Source organism: Schistocerca nitens, chromosome 4 (genome assembly GCF_023898315.1).
Source record: "Schistocerca nitens isolate TAMUIC-IGC-003100 chromosome 4, iqSchNite1.1, whole genome shotgun sequence".
NCBI classification, from domain to species: domain Eukaryota; kingdom Metazoa; phylum Arthropoda; class Insecta; order Orthoptera; family Acrididae; genus Schistocerca; species Schistocerca nitens.
In genome coordinates this window covers 786835883-786852554 of record NC_064617.1, presented here as the reverse complement: position 1 = coordinate 786852554, position 16672 = coordinate 786835883, and the positions used below count along the sequence as shown (strand labels likewise).

Here is a 16672-nt window from a genome sequence, read left to right as displayed (position 1 = left end):
CCCCTACTTTTAACTATTGGGGAAGCACAAAGTACCTTGCCCCCCCCCCCCAAGTCGGCGCCACTGGTTGTAAGTATTGTGAAGTACTGGTTCAGTTCTTTGATTGGGACAGTTGGATCAGCTGCAGCTTTTACTTTACCTGTACCAGGACTATGCAGGTACCTTGAAATCTGTATTGGCAGAATACATGAGAAACACGAAGGATGTTGTGTGTAAATTTCTTGATCATGCAGTGGTTACAGGGGAGACCCACATGAGTAGAAAGAGTGCCATGGACAAGGATTCATGTAATACTCTAGTAAATATCTTATCCAAATATTACCTTGAGCAGTTTGGATGGTAACATTTTGGATCAACTTCTGTGAAATTGACTCTTCTTTTGAATTCAGTTCTCCCAAAGGAGGGAACTGGTGGAAATACAGTTGTCATAATGTGAATGACTATGAGTGTTAAGAATAAATGTTAGGAAAGGTAAGAAAATATTGGTTTAGCAGATGTGATGAGAAACAAATTGCACTTTACCTGAGCAGTCAACATCAAACATTTATCACTGTAGATAAAAATGTGGATTATCAAAGTAAACAATTTGAGATTATTGAACAATATTCTGTTGACATGTATGTGCTAGACAAGTTTGTGAAAGATGGGAAAGACCTGTTTGAAAGTTGCTTTAAAAGTTAAGAGATCATTATTACAGACTTAAATGAATTCAATGCCAAACTGTCGAAATGAATGCAAGGAAAAGCACTCCAAAAAGGATTCATTGTATCTGGAAGTAAAATTCCATCTATCAATCTCACAAAAATCCTAGAAAACATTGGTCTTACCTTAAAAGTCTATAAATAGCTCACTGATTATTCTAGTAGAACGGTGTAAAATGGCCAAAAACCCTTAATTTTGTCTTCTAAAATCGTTTTGCCTAGGTAGATCATTCCACAGTTCCGTCTATTAATTATAACACTAACTTCAAAATTACAGGTTTTGATAAGGAATTGCAGCATAGAAAATCAAACAAAATTTTGCTCATTTCTTCCAGCAGCTGCAAAACTTCCAGCTGAGCCAAGAAGACCTCATGGTGAGTTTTGACGTGGTACCTCTCTTTATGAGGTGCCACTAAGAGACTCCCTAAGCTTCATAGGAGCAAAATTTGACCCAATGCTAATGAAACTGTTTGAATTTGTGCTTATGTCTTCCAACTTTCTATTCAACAGAATTTTTAAAAAAGCAGCCCTGGAGTCGGCAGTCTACAAAACCTCATTTGTGTGTTTATCAGAACCTCAAATTCAGGATGAAGATAGAAGAGAACAATCAGCTTCTTTTTCTGGATGTACTCATCAAGCAAAGACAAAACAGCACACTATGACAAGCATTTACCATCAACCAGCAAATACGGATTTGTACTTGCATGCCTCCAACTGTTATGTCCCTTCACAACGAGAAGGTGTCCTAAGTACACAAGTTCACAGAGTGTGTGAGATCACAGACCATTGTAGTCCAACAAACAAACTGCAGCACTTACAGGCCATGTTCCACACAAGCAGTTACTTGTGACCAATAACTGAGACTGAAGTCGTACTGGGATCAGTTAAGGATGACCTAGAACTCTGGAAACTGGCAGTCTACCACATCTCCTGCCAGCATGGGAAAATTTGTGTAGGCCAGAGCAACCAAATAGTACAGGAGGGATGCACTGAGCATAAACGCTACACACACAATGAACAACCAACAAAATCCACTGTGGCGGAACACTGCATCTCCTACGGACGTGCCATATATTTGATGGCTCCAAGTTGTTGCAACAAGCCAGAAAATTCTAGGACTATATTCTAAACGAGGCTGTAAATATTGAAATACACAGCAGACTAATACATAAAGACAGCAGCTTTCAATTAAGCTAGGCCTGAGTTCGAGCCTTGAGCTTGATCAAAGCACAAATGCAAACCATATGGAAATCCGCTCCTGTTATAACAACCAAAGAAGATGAGGATGCATTGTTACCTCACCGACAGACCCCTTCCTGTGACACTGACCACGGCACTATCAAGGACCGTGGATCAACCTCCAGTGTCACACTTCTCTTAGTGCCGCACCAGGTCCATGTCCAGAGGCAGCCGGCTGGAGGTTGCAGAAGGGGGGGGGGGGGGGGGGAGAAAGGATATAAAGGTGGTGTGCAGCAGAAATCAGGAACACCTGAAATGGCAATAAGTCAGCTTGCCAAAATAATACACCTTCTGGATGATGCTAGCTGTCTGAATAACTGAGGAGAAATATTCAAGATCAGATAGAATAGTTCAAAAGAGGAAAGGCATCTGGACCTGGTGGGGTATCCACACTACTGGATATGTATATTATGCAGCCAAACTTGCTATCCTTACAGCAGTTCATTGTAGATCATATGAGAAATTAAACATTTGCAAGTGATTAGAAAGAGGATTTGGTCATTCCCATACATGAGATGGGTTGTTACACAGGTGCACATAACAGTATACCTCTATCACTGCCTCTGATCTGTTTTAAAGTTATGAAACATGTTTTATGCTTATATGGTACTGTGTTTCTGGAGGGCTATGAGTCTCTTTGGTAGGAATCAGCCTAGATTTCAGTAACATAAAAATTGTGAACCTGTGCTCTATTCATCCACAAGGCAGTAGATAGTAATGCCCTTGTTGCTGTAGTGTTCATTTTGTTCTGCAATTTTTGCAGTTGTCTGCATTGTTGCCTGGTCTACAATGTATGAGGCTACAGACTGCTGGTCAAGGTTGTGTTTTAGAACTTAATAACTTGCATATTGTTCACCGTGGAGAAAAAACTTAAATTGTGTTCTTAGGGCATAGCACCCGAGTTCTTAAAAGGTCATTATTGTCATGGTATGCATAAATGAAATGGAGGATAATGGTGGAGACTGTTCCTGGACAGTTCCTTAGTACAAATGAAAGTCAAAGGAAAATTAGAGCAAATTGCAGAAAAATGCACATAGACATGCAAGGTGCAGAAACTGGCAGTTGACCTTAATCATAAACAAATGTAATTAATTGTGATTAAATAGAGAGAAAGACTCATTAGTGTTTAATTAAATGATAGGTGATAAGTTCGTACTTGAAAATGTTGATAGTACAACAATAGGAGACTGTTTCTGTTATGACCTAAAGTGGAATAACAGCAAAGCAGTTGTCATACTAGAATTCTTGTATGAATGCTAAGGAAATGTAATGTGACCAACAAAGAGTGAGAGAGCCTACAAAATTTTCCTTCAACCATTTCATGATTAGGCTGTTGCTCATCTGCCTGGAATGCTAACTATTATCTGTTTTCAGAATGAAATTGTCACTCTGCAGCAGAGTGTGCGCTGATTTGAAACATCCTGGCAGATGAAAACTGTGTGCTGGACCAAGACTCGAACTCGGGGCATATTGCCTTTCGCGGGCATGTGCTCTACTGACTGAGCTGCCCGAGCATGACTCACAACTTGTCCTCACAGCTTTAATTCCACGAGTACTTCATCTCCTACCTTCCAAATTTCACAGATGCTCTCATGCAAACCTTGCAGAACTAGCGCTCCTGGAAGAAAGGATATTGCGGAGACATGGCTTTGCCACAGCCTGGAGGATGTTTCCAGAATGAAATTTAGGAGACGAGGTATTAACGTAATTAAAGCTGTGAGGACGGGTCATGAGTCATGGTTGGGTAGCTCAGTCGATAGAGGAAGGCAAAGGTTCAAAGTTAGTCTCTGTCCAGCACACAGTTTTAATCTGTCAGGAAGTATTATTGTGTGTTTCATAATGATTGATTTCAGACTTTTAACTCATATTGTATTTACCTAATTTGACAAACATTGATGTGTTGTTCCTTGTCGAAATTGTGGAAATATATTCTTTAATTTAGAACATGAGAATTACATTTTACTTGAAAATGGGATGCAATATATAGTAATATTTAAGAGAGAGAGAGAGCCTTTTTGAGCATTTTTTGGTGAGTGTCAACTCCGAGGAGTCATAGAAGACAGACCATAATTATGCGAGAAATTTCCTTTGCACAGTTTATAAAGATACAAAGTCTTTTTTTTCCCCCTATTTGCACGCAAATCTTTGTTTCACCGCTGTGAAGTCAAATGTAAGACACTGCGATTGAGCTTATCATTGTAGCTATTGTGGTGGAGAGAGCACAAGTGGTTGAACTTTTTAGGTTGCATCATATGTCATTGCAAATGAATACTTTCTTTATTTTTATTTATTTATTTATTTATTTATATACTTGTTCCATAGATCTGTACATGTGAGCAAGTCACTCAGATGTGGAACGTGTCAATGTACATAATAAAATACATAGAATAAAGACATTGTTATAGTATTAATAACAGTGCACAAAAGTCATACTTATTAGCTTAAAAACTAGTCAACATAAATGTGAAGATAGCAGTTTCATATTTAGGGCATTATTGCATCTATTTTAACCTTGAACAGTAATCAAAACTTCCCACTTTGGGTTTAAAAGTGACCCAAAAATGGAAATGAGAAAAACAGGAATTTTTACATTAGGGCATTATTACATTAGTTTAACAGTAAACAGTGTCAAAAAATTTAAAATTATCGTTCCAATCTGGGTTTTACTTATTTCTCTGAAAGAATTCCTCTAGTGAATAAAGTGAGGTCTCAAGTAAATAATTTTTCAAGCTACGTTTAAATACTGATGTACTACTCCTTATACTTTTGATGCTGTTCGGTAGGGAATTGAAAATTTTCGTTCCAGCATACTTTACCCCTTTCTGAATAAGTGTCAAGTTCTTTAACTCACAGTGGAAATCCTCTTTTCTTCTGGTGTTATGTTCATGATGTAGGCAATTCGTTTCATACAGAGTGGGGTTATTTATTATGAAGTACATCAGTGACTATATGTACTGAGATGTTGCTGTCAGTATTTCAAGTCGTTTAAAAAGATTTCGACATGAGGTTCGTGGGGGTACACCACAAATGATTCTTATTGCTCTTTTTTGTGCTGTGAGGATTTTCTTTGCGGCAGGTGTATTGCCCCAGAAGATGATGCCATAACACATGACTGAATGAAAATAGCCAAAGTAAGCTGACTTTGAGATGGTAATGTTATTGAAGCATGACAAAATTCGTAAAGCAAATGTTGCCGACGTCAGCCGTTTTAGTGATTGTAGAACGTGATGTTCCCAGTTCCGCTTACTGTCCACGTATACGCATAGGAATTTTGATAAATTCACTTGCTTTATCATCTGATCATTCTGTGTGATAACTATTTCTTTTGGGTTTTTGTGGGTTGTCTGGAACTGGATAAAATTGGTTTTTTTTCAGGCTTATTGAAAGGGAGTTAATACTAAACCAACACAGAACTTCTTTAAGGATATCATTGACCTTGGATTCTAAGTCAGTAGTTGACACATTATCCACCACAATGCTCGTATCATCAGCGAACATTGTAAATTTACACTGCTTATTGATGGATAAAGGCAGGTCATTAACATATATGAGGAACAGCAAGGGCCCAAGCACTGATCCCTGTGGCACTCCATGCTGCACAATTCCCCACTCAGAGTCCACGATATATTGTGATACACTATCTGAAACATCTAGAATAATCTTCTGCTTCCTATTTTCGAGGTACGATTTTAACCAGTTCCATACAGGTCCTGTAATTCCATAATGACAGGCCTTCTTGAAGAGTATCTGGTGATCTACACAGTCGAACGCCTTTGATAGGTCGCATAAGACACCAATTGGCAGCCTCTTGCTGTTTATAGACTCTAGAACATCATTTGTGAATGAGAAAATTGCTTTATCTATTGAAACTCCCTTTTGAAAACCAAACTGCTGACTGTTAATTATGTTCAGGTCACCAAGGTGTGCCACAATCCTGTTGTACAGAGCTTTTTCTAGGACTTTTGAAAATGTTGTTAATAGAGAGATAGGGCGATAGTTTGACACATTTGTAGCATCCCCTGCTTTGTACAGGGGCCTGACAACAGAGTATTTCATTCTGTCTGGAAACACTCCTTGTTGCATTGATGTGTTGCAGATGTGAGACAAAACTTCGGTCACTTCACTACAGCAAGTCTTCAACAGCTTGCTTGAAATATCGTCGATACCAGCAGAATGTTTATTTTTCAAAGAATGTATGATTTTTTTGATTTCATTGGCAGTAATTGGAAGCACACTTATTTGACTGAAAGGTTCTGGAAAATTATTTTTCATTATACAGGCAGCTTTATCTACAGAACCATGGCAACCTATCTGTGTTGGGACAGTTAAAAAATGTTGGTTAAAGATTTCAGCAATTTCCTCACTATTAGTTATCTCTGAGTTGTCAACAGTTAAAACAATATTTTTGTCTTTGGTGTAGTTTACAGTCCCTGTTTCTCTCTTTATCACATTCCAGATTGTTTTAATTTTATTTTCAGAATTAGTAATTTCAGATGCTATACAAATACTTTTAGAGTTTTTACTTACTTTGGCAAGAATTTTACAGTAGAGTTTATAATGTTTTAGCTGAGCAGGGTTGTTAGAAGTCTTTGATGCTATGTAGAGTTGTCTTTTTGTCTGACAGGAAGCTATGATGCCCTTAGTGAGCCATGGTTTTTTTGCAGACCTAGCAGGTTGGACTCTGTATGACTTTTTTGGAAATACACTTTCAAAGGTACCTGCTATCTCATTTGTGAATAAATTGTATTTTGAATTAGCAGTTTCTGCTAGATAAACAGGTGTCCAGTCAGTATGCTGAAGACGTGATCTGAACGTTTGAATAGCTTCCTCACTTATTTTCCTTACTGTTTTCCATCTAAGTGAGGTGTCACTCAGAGGAATTCCCAAGCTGTTGAAAGTAACTCGTTGTCCGTCATGGTCAGACAGACCATTTATAACCATTTCAATATTAATATGGTTGACTTTACTCTGATCAACAAAAACGTTATCAATGAGAGTACTGGAAGAGGTTGTGGTTCTGGTGGGCGAGCTAACCACGGGAACAAGGTTGTACGTGCACATGAGATTTTCAAACTCCACCTTGCAGGGAGAATTAACCAAGAACTACCATGCCCCTATTTTTTCTACTTAAGTACAACAAAAGAGTATCTAATTGTTTAACAAACACTTTAAAATTACCAGATGGTGCCCTGTAAACTGCCACAACTGTTAATCTGGAGACAGTGTCTGGCACCTCTATAGCACATACTTCAAAATGTAGCTCAAAGCAGAATCTTTGTACATCTATTGCCGTGAACAAGACATTGTTTTTTACATATACAGCTACTCCTCCTTTGTCCATATAGTTCCTGCAATAAGACGTTGCCAAAACATAGTTGGGAATAGGGACCACTTCAATACCAGCAGTGATGTGGTGTTCTGTTAGACACAGAATGTGGGCACTGTTTATACCTTTTGTGTCTTCTATATTTGCTGTGAACTGATCCAGCTTGCAGTATAGGCCTCTTATGTTCTGATGAAACACTGTTAACTTTTGTTTGTCTTTAATTGTATTGCTGTCTGAGTGAACTTTCGTTTGTGTATTAATTACTTGTTGCAGATTTTTGTTACTGGACCAAATCCTGCTAGAGTTGGCCCAGCTCACTAGTTTCCCTCGTTAGTTAGGGCTATGACTGGTCTGCTTTCATGATCCACTCTAGTCATTTAAGAATTTATAAAGCAGTTGCATTAGTAGCAGCAATCTGTGTGGGGTGGTTTTGGAGTGCTGCCTCTGTTGTCATGTGTTCTATTGCTGTTGCGTGTAGAGGAAAATAAAATGGGAAATTGCAAGTGAACACTTGATATACAATCAGCACTCAGTAAATGAACAGTGAAATACATTGTACATTTTCAACAGTAAATGAAAAATTGATTAGCTCGAATAAATTTTGTGAAAAAAATTATGAGTGAAATAAAACCTATCTTAATCGTTTTGCTGCTGATTAAGGTCTCGCTCTTGCTATTGCAGTCATCTACTTGGATCAGCAACCATTCTATTACTATGTCAAGATTGTGGGCCTTATGTGAACACATGTTTTGAAGTTTGTGCACATTACTCACTGAATTCCTCCAGGCGCTTTGGGGAACACTTACCGGAATGGAGCGACACTACTGGAAAGTATAATTTATATTAATATTCTTGCTGGCCTTTGTTACCTTGTTCTTGGCAAATATCCAAATAAGATCAGTAGCATCAAATCTGCAGTGACCATAGACAACCACAGAAGTTTAAATTCCTTGTTCACTGAGAGCAGTACACTTCCCAGAAGGTATTCGTGTGATCTTAAATATGGTTGCAAGTATTCCAGTAGGCCTTAGTAAATTCCTCACATGATATGGCTTTAGATGGTAGCTCATTTTAATTGCTCTCCACCCATTCAATAACAGAACCCTTCCTTCATTTCATAGATGGATTTTGTAATAATGGATTTATTGTCATGTGGTACAGAGCCTAATCTGTAATAACTGCAGATCTATTGGGGAATTTTGTGAATGCTCCTAAACCAATCTCCATAGTGTCTTGCATTCATTTCAGAATGAAATCTTCACTTTCATTTTACCTAATAAAACATAAGGTAGCATTTTACACAAACCAGTCTTCATTCCCAGTGTTGCACATTATTATCGTTTCTCCAGAAAGGGACAGTCTTTGAATTCCTCTGCTCCAGCCATTTCACTCTTGAACACTTCCTGTGTAATAATCATATACTTTTTGTGATAAATAAGGCATTTTTTGTTCCTGCCATCTCAACTTTCTGGACGGATTTGCATCACACCAACTATCATCAGTGTAATAAATATCCCATCCAGTGTTTCTCAAGTTTTTTTATTTCCTGAAAAAACGTGTCTCTTTTCCTGCTACTTGGTTCTCTCTCTCTCTCTCTCTCTCTCTCTCTCTCTCTCTCTCTCTCTCACACACACACACACACACACACTGAATTCACTTGACAGTACTGTTACTAATACAAAGTTATTTGAAAGCTCTCTTTACTGGCTGTGATATGGAACTGTTCACACCCTTCACTCTTTTCTTTTTTGGTCCCACAGCAAGTATGCACACTGATCATTATGGACTTTTCACAGCTTTGTAAAGGACATACAATTTCACCAAACTACAAAGCAATTAAATATATCATGAGCAAAGTCTCACTTGAGTACACAGCAAAGAATGACAACAAAAGTGTTTCCTACCCAAGCGGAAGCCCCAATGTAAACACTGCAGCAGTAAGCAATGAAATGGAAATACAGTTCGGAGGCCTGGCAACATAGCAAACACAAGCTCATGACTCAAAGAGATACAAAAGTAAATAAACTAAGCATATGATGTGATTTCTGTAGATTTTTGTGCATAAAAGTTTGAAAGGTAATAACAGAGCTTGCATTTACACTTTTCGTTTTGTTTGTATATATCGCCATTAGGAGAATTGTGGCAATCTGCACTCACTGTTGTTAAGAGAGAATGCTTAATCAGAAAGCAACAAAAACGCACCTGTAAGTAGAAAATGGTTGTATCTTTGTGCAAAGAAAATTGTTATTGTAATTACAGTCAGGCTTTTGTGACTCGCCAATGTTGACACTAACCAAAAAAATGCTCTAAGAAGCATGTTTTCTCTTAAATATTACCATGTACATCACCCTCTCTTCAACTAAAATGCAATATTTATAATCACATATAAAAGTAGACATTTCCACAGTTCTGGCGAGGTACAACACATCAATGTTCATCACTTGATGTAAACATAATATGAGCTCCAAAGTAGGGGTCGATCATTATGAAATAGATAAGTAGGTTTGATAGAATGAAGCCAGACATTTCATCACAGATCATACAGTTGCCCAGCCAGCTCCAATGTCACATACTAAGAGAGATACACTGAACATTATTGGAAGGTTTACTGTTTACTGAAGAAACTCCACAAATCGTCAATCAACCCATGACCAAAATGTTCATGATGGCAAAATTTGAGAAATTTCAGCTCTTGCAGATTTTTACTGAGAGTAGTTGCAGAAATGTTCAAATGCATTTATGTTCTGTTTCAAATGATTTCTGAGTTAAATGGGTGTAAAGATATTACTTTTTTCACTGGTGTTGCAGTTCTTTGGCAGAGATATCAGTATGAAATAAGGGATTCTGATCCAGTAAGGACCGAGTCAGTAGTTGTGGTTATATATGTAGTGAGATAACTGTGCCAATGGCATAAGAGAATCTATGAGGTGTTGTTTGTGTGACATAATAAATACATTTATTACGTACATAGTTGTCCACCCTGCAGCTGAGAAGTCAGAATGCCTGACTGGCATGTGGATGAGGACACAGGTTCAGTTCAGTTGTTTTCCTTGGTGGGAAGGCTGCATTGGGATGCACTCAGCCTCATGGTGGCGATTGTGGATCTATTTGAGTAGGAAGTAACAGTTCCAAGTTTAGAAAGTTGAAAGCAGTTTTGAGATTGTGATGCTAGCAGCAATATCATCCATACCACATCTGAATGACGATACTGGTAGAGGAGGCATTGCAACTGGTAGGTACTGAGTGATCCATCAGTGTTTGAACGTAGAGCCCATATATATTCCTGTGCAGAACCTTGGGGCACCGCTTTAAACAGCTATGGTGAATGTAATATCTTGTGCAAATAAATAAAATTAGTTCTTCAAAATCTCTGCATATTTTGTCATCTTTATCAGTTAACTGTCATTGTGATCTTTGGCCTGAAAACTGATTTGGTGCAGCTCTCCAATCCTGTCCTGTGCAAGCCACTCCATCTCCGAGTAAGAACTGTGGCCTATACTTGGATTAAAATAACTTTTTGATTGATGTTTCAGCAAGGCAAGTGGTAAGGGACAGCAGTCAGCTTCTTTCTTGAGAGCCACGTGATCACAGTGCTGCCTGTTTTGCAAGTGTAAGCAGAGCTTTGTCAAGCATGGAATGCAGCTCACCGGCAACATCTTCCCTGCAACTGCAATCTGTCAGTCACAAAGTTATTTTATTGAAACTAAACATCTATCAGAAACTGCTTACTGTATCCATGCCTAGGTCTACTTCTTAGAATATTTATCCCCCACACTTCCCTCATTACCAAATAGACTGTTACATGATCCCTCAAGATGTGTCCTGTCAAGTGATCCCCTCTTTACGTCAAGTGCCCTAATTCCATCAAGTATGTCCTCATTAATTATTCAGTATACATGGTGTATACGCCCTGAGAAATCCGGGAAAAGCCCAGGAATTTTTTCATCCGGGAGAAAGTGGGAATAACCTGGGAATTTTTAAGAATTCTGGGAATTTTTCATTGTTTTAGTTTTCAGTTAAATTTTTGTAATTGTGACTGATAAGAATTGACTCTCTAACAAAGAATATTGCTATATCCTGCTACTTCAGAATAATACTGTGCACAGCAAAAAAACATAAATGGGAGAAAAAAAAAGAAATAAAATCTAACTTGCAAAGGAAATGCTCCAACTGCAAAACAAAACACAGCATACACACAAGTGTCTGCAAACAACAAAATATGTCGAAGGTTTTAGAACAAAGACTATGCAAAACTTCACAACAACCAATGATGTGCGTGACCTCACAGTTGTTAACATTAGGTTTGTTTGAGCAGTTGCCAGCAGGCTGATGCGCAATTGAGTCACGTATGAACAGTACATTCTCCCACTTCTGGCTTCTTAACGTGTGGCTGTTGACTATATCGGCAGTAGTAACAAGCAGTCATATGCTACCAAGAACAATTTTTCTTGCACGCCCAAACTGCTATATTCATGCACGCGCAGATCAGTCTGAATTGTGGAGGGGAGGAAGTAGTCCCCACTTGACCAGTGTTTACATGAAGTGATTTTGCTGTTTCCTCTTCATTTACAGCTCTCATGTCAAATGGACACAAAACAGATTTCTGTGGCTGGGAGCCATCAAGGGAATTAAAATACATTCACATGATTACAGAAGGCTAAAATATGTTATTAGTTACAGTTTTCTTATTTCCATATTTTTGGCAGTCAAGTGTTAATCACCTTGCAGAACAATGAAGTTATTTTTGTCAGCTTGCTAAAGAAAATTCCCTTTTATTAATCTTTCCCATCCAGCCAGTCAATTTAGTTGAAACAACGGGTTTCATTCCACACAATTGGCTGGTTTCAACTGTTTGCTGAATTAAAAGTGCATGTGTTCATCTTCTGACACATATAGCATTATGCCATAATAAAGAGCCAATCATGTGATAGTACGGTCAGAGCGTTCCAAGAAAATTTACACCCCGAAAACCACATTGAAAAGTTTAATATTAGGTTGGGGCCTACTTCATCAAGAATCTGGACATATTAATGTGCACTTTAAGCTGAATAATGCATTTTAGTGTAGTTTATGAAATTCCAATGCTCTTGGAGTATCCTCTGATGTCCTGTTTTTTTTAATGACGTAATGTAAGATCTCTTAATGCTTTATACACATGAACATAGGGGCTTCCTCCACCATCATAGCTGCACACGCGCAGTAATGCCTGTTTTCTGGCGCTCTCTGGCAAATGCTGAAACAAACCTATTTCTAACAGGTAGCAGGAAAATATTGTGAATGGTGGTTTGAAAAGCGTTACTTTCAAAGTAAATTTCCTTTTACACAAGATGAATTATGTTACCTGTGAGAATGTGTGATGAATTTCTTAAATCACAGAGTGTTTAACTGACATTTAAAACTTAACACTTTGAGGACCAGCCACTTACAAGAATTTCAAGCCCAGAAAACCAGACATGTATGTCGTTATTAAAATTTTATTGGGCATTTGTGTGATATATCTGTGAGTGTAACACACGCAGGAAAAGATCAATATTATAATTGAAGGCTTAGCTTTTCTTGTAGCTTATTAATCTTTGAGACCAATTTTATATGAGGAAGTCTAGCTTTTCTTGTAGCTACACCGTGTGTATTAATTTAAATTATTAACTTTTCCAATTTGTGTGTTCGCGCTGCTTAACAGTGATGCTGCTATTGGCTGACTACATCATGTGCCCTATGCTCTGAATGTGTGCTGTCATTGACTGGCGAGATCACATGATATGAGCTATGATTGGCTACAAGAGGGCATCGCAATCTGAATTTCAACACGTCGGAAACTAACACGCTGTTTTTGGTGGAATTCGAATGTATACTTTTGTAACATGAAAATATGCAGCATACATGTTGTTCACATCAAAGATCTTTCAAACACATGTTTTTTTGTGTAAAGTGCTGGAAAGCTCCACATCGGTGTATAAAACCTTAACCATTTAAAAGGTTGATAAGTTCTACAGTTCCGAGGGAAAGAATACTGTCACTTAACATGGAAAAAGTGTATTTTCATCTGGGGAAAACTATTTTTAACTGGAAACTCTGGGAACTTTTTTCCTTGCCCGCGTATACACCCTTGTATACCTATCTACCTGATCTACCCATCTAATCTTCAGCAGTCTTCTGTAGCACCACATTTCATAAGCATCTACTCCCTTCTTGTCTGAATTACTTACTGTCTGTGTTTCATTTCTGTACAAGGCTATGCTCTAAAATATACCTTCAGAGCCTAAATGCAGTTTATAGATGAGTGTGGTACTGTATGTGGCATAGATAGTGAAACTTTTCAAACATCACAGAAATTAATGCAGCTTAGAGAAGCACACTTTACTCTACATGACGTGAGTTTAAAAAGTTATAGTTGCAAAATACTAACACGAATTCTTTACAGAAGAATGGGAAATCTGGTATAAGCCAGCCTCATAGAAGATCAGTTTGGATTCAGGAGAAAGTTAGAAACATGCAAGGCAGTACTAATCCTACAACTTCTCTTAGAAGATAGATTAAGGAAAGGAAAACCTATGTTTACAGCATTTGTAGACTTGCAGAAAGCTATTGATAACATTGACTGGGATACACTCTTTGGAATTCTGTAGCTAGCAGAGGTAAAACACGGTGAGTGACACACTATTTACAAATGGCACAAAAACCAGATGGCAATATAAGAGATGAAGAGCCTGAAAGGCAAGCAGTGGTTGAGAAGGGAGTGAGACAGGTTTACAGCCTATCCTCGATGTTACTTAATGTGTACACTGAACAAGGAGTAAAGGAAACCAAAGAAACATTTGGATTAGGAATTAAAGTTCAGAGAGAAGAAATAAAAACTTTCAGGTTTGCCAAAGACATTGTAATTCCGTTATAGATAGCAAAGGACTTGGAAGAGAAGTTGAACGAATTTACAGAATATTGAAAGGAGGATATAAGATGAACAAAAGCAGAACAAGGCTAGTGGAATGTAGTCAAATTAAATTAGGTGATGCAGAGGGAATTAGATTAGGAAATGATTCACTAAAAGTAGAAGAAGAGTTTTGCTATTTTGACAGTAAAATAACTGATTATGTCCAAAGTAAAGAGGGTATAAAATGTAGACCGGCTGTGGGAAGAGAAGTGTTTCTGAAGAAGAGAAATAGATATAGATTTAAGTGTTAGGAAGCCTTTTCTATTTGTCTTCAGAGTAGCCTTCAAATGTGGACGATAAGAAGTTCAGACAAAAGAATAAAAGCTTTCAAAGTGTGCTGCTACAGAAGAATGCTGAAGATTAGATGGATTAATTGTGCAACTAATGAAGAGGCACTGAATAAAATTGAAAATAAAATAAATTTGTGTGGCCTAACTTGATTAACAGAAGGGATTGGTTAGTAGGACATATTCTGAGACATAAAGGGATCACCAATTTAGAAGGAGACCAAGAGAGGTATACAGTAAGAAAATTCAGAAGGATGTAGGTTGCAGTAGTTATTCGGAGATAACAGGCTTTCACCGGATAGAACAGCCAAACCAACTTTGAACTGAAGACTATGACAACAACACAACATTAACAGCACACAGACAAGAAAGTGAGAAATTGTTTGGTGAGGTGGAGTGCAGGCAATAAAAAGGACAAATTGACTTCAGGAAAGTCACAGATATTAATTATATGTTGGAGAGAAGGTAATAGAATGCCAAAGTGATGATACTTGTAGAGAGTTTTGTCAATTTAGTTTTTCAGGTTCTGTACCATGGACAAAACTAATAAGTCGGGAAACAAAGTCACTAGATACATTATTCAAAGATTTGTGTTTTTCCCAAGGAAAAAAAGGGTTTGTAGGAGGAAAATACAATATTCTGGAAGGTGACCAAGCAGAAGACTTAGCATATGTTTATATTTCAAAAGCTTCCTGTAGCAAAAACAAGGAAATTTTTATCATCATTCTGAAACTGTTTCCATTATTCATTTGTCAGATCACAAATTTACAACAGTTCACAATCACCTCATTTATCCACTTTTCTTGTGTACCTTTTGATGTCATCTAGTCTTATGAACAGGAAACTAACAGTGTTAGGTATGGTATTTTGAATGACCAGATATAAATACTAGCAATTTTACAGTTAAGGCAAATGCAACTGAGATGTTGTCTCATGCAAATGGTAAAATTTGAAGAGGATTGATCAAGCAAGAAGTATAACATGTTTCCATAATGCTTATATAAACTTTCCAGGGGCCATATGCAAAAGCCCAAACATCAGTTTCAAGCATTGGGAACTCTTGTCCAATAATGGTGTATGGCTTATAAGGAAAAACAAGACAAATCCAATTTAAGGTCAATCTGTTAAGTCAGACCTAAGCTCCTGCAGTAGATGACATTCCTTCAGAATGACTGAAATTCTTGGAAGAGCCAACTGTGCAAAACTGTTCTGCCTAATGTGCAAGATACAGTGCATGAGACAGCGAAATACCCCCTTACTGAATGAAGAATGCAATAACTCCAGTTCAAAAGACTGCAGTTGAATACTGCCAAACTATCAGTATAGTAAGTCATGGTTGTAAAATATTGGCAAGAATTATTTGCAGAAGAATGGAAAAATTGATAGAAGACAAACTCTGGGGAGATCAGTTTGGATGTGCAGGAACACATAAGGCAACACTGACTCTACATCTTATCTTGGAAGACATATTGAGAAAAGGCAGACTGACATTTACAGGTTAATAGATTTACAGAAAGCTTTTGACAAATTGGAATACTCTCTTTGAAATTTTGAAGATAGTAGGAATACAATACAGACAGAAACCAGATTGAAGTCAGAGGACATGAAAGGAAGGCAATAAGTGAGAAAGGAGTGAGACAAGGTGGTAGCATATGTGATTCAATCTGTGCATTGAGCAAGCTGTTAAGGAGACCAAGGGGAAATTTGTAAAAGAATATAAAGTTCAGGGAGAAGAAATTTAAAAAATAAAATTACCTTTGAAAATGCAAATCTGTCACAGATGGCAAAGAAATTGAAAGACCAGTTGAAGTGATGGGATTGTGTGTTTAAAAGAGTTTATAAGAAGAATATCGACAAAAGTAAAACAAGGCTAATGGGATATAATTGAATTTAATTGGGCTGCGCTCAGGGGGTTGGAAAAGGAAATGTGACACTAAAAGTAGTGGAAAGGTTTTGCTATTTGAGCAGTAAAATAACTGATGGCCAAAATAGAAAGGCTATAGATAGCAGACTTGCAACAGTAAGAAAAACATTTATAGAAAAGATATATTTGTTAATGTCCAATATAAATTTAATATATTTTGTCATAAAGGCATAAATGTCATATTTTGTTGTTGATCATTATTCTCACACATGCCACATATCTCACTTTCTGTTTATCATTGCTATGTTTTAATGCAGTTATTACATC

The 16672-nt window shown here is 37.5% G+C and overlaps 1 protein-coding gene across 1 annotated transcript in view; it reads left to right on the top strand.

Annotated features, from left to right (window-relative positions):
• LOC126253158 (gem-associated protein 5) overlaps window positions 1–16672 on the top strand; it is a 413052-nt gene that overhangs the window by 359688 nt on the left and 36692 nt on the right. The gene's annotated exons all lie outside the window — the stretch shown is intronic.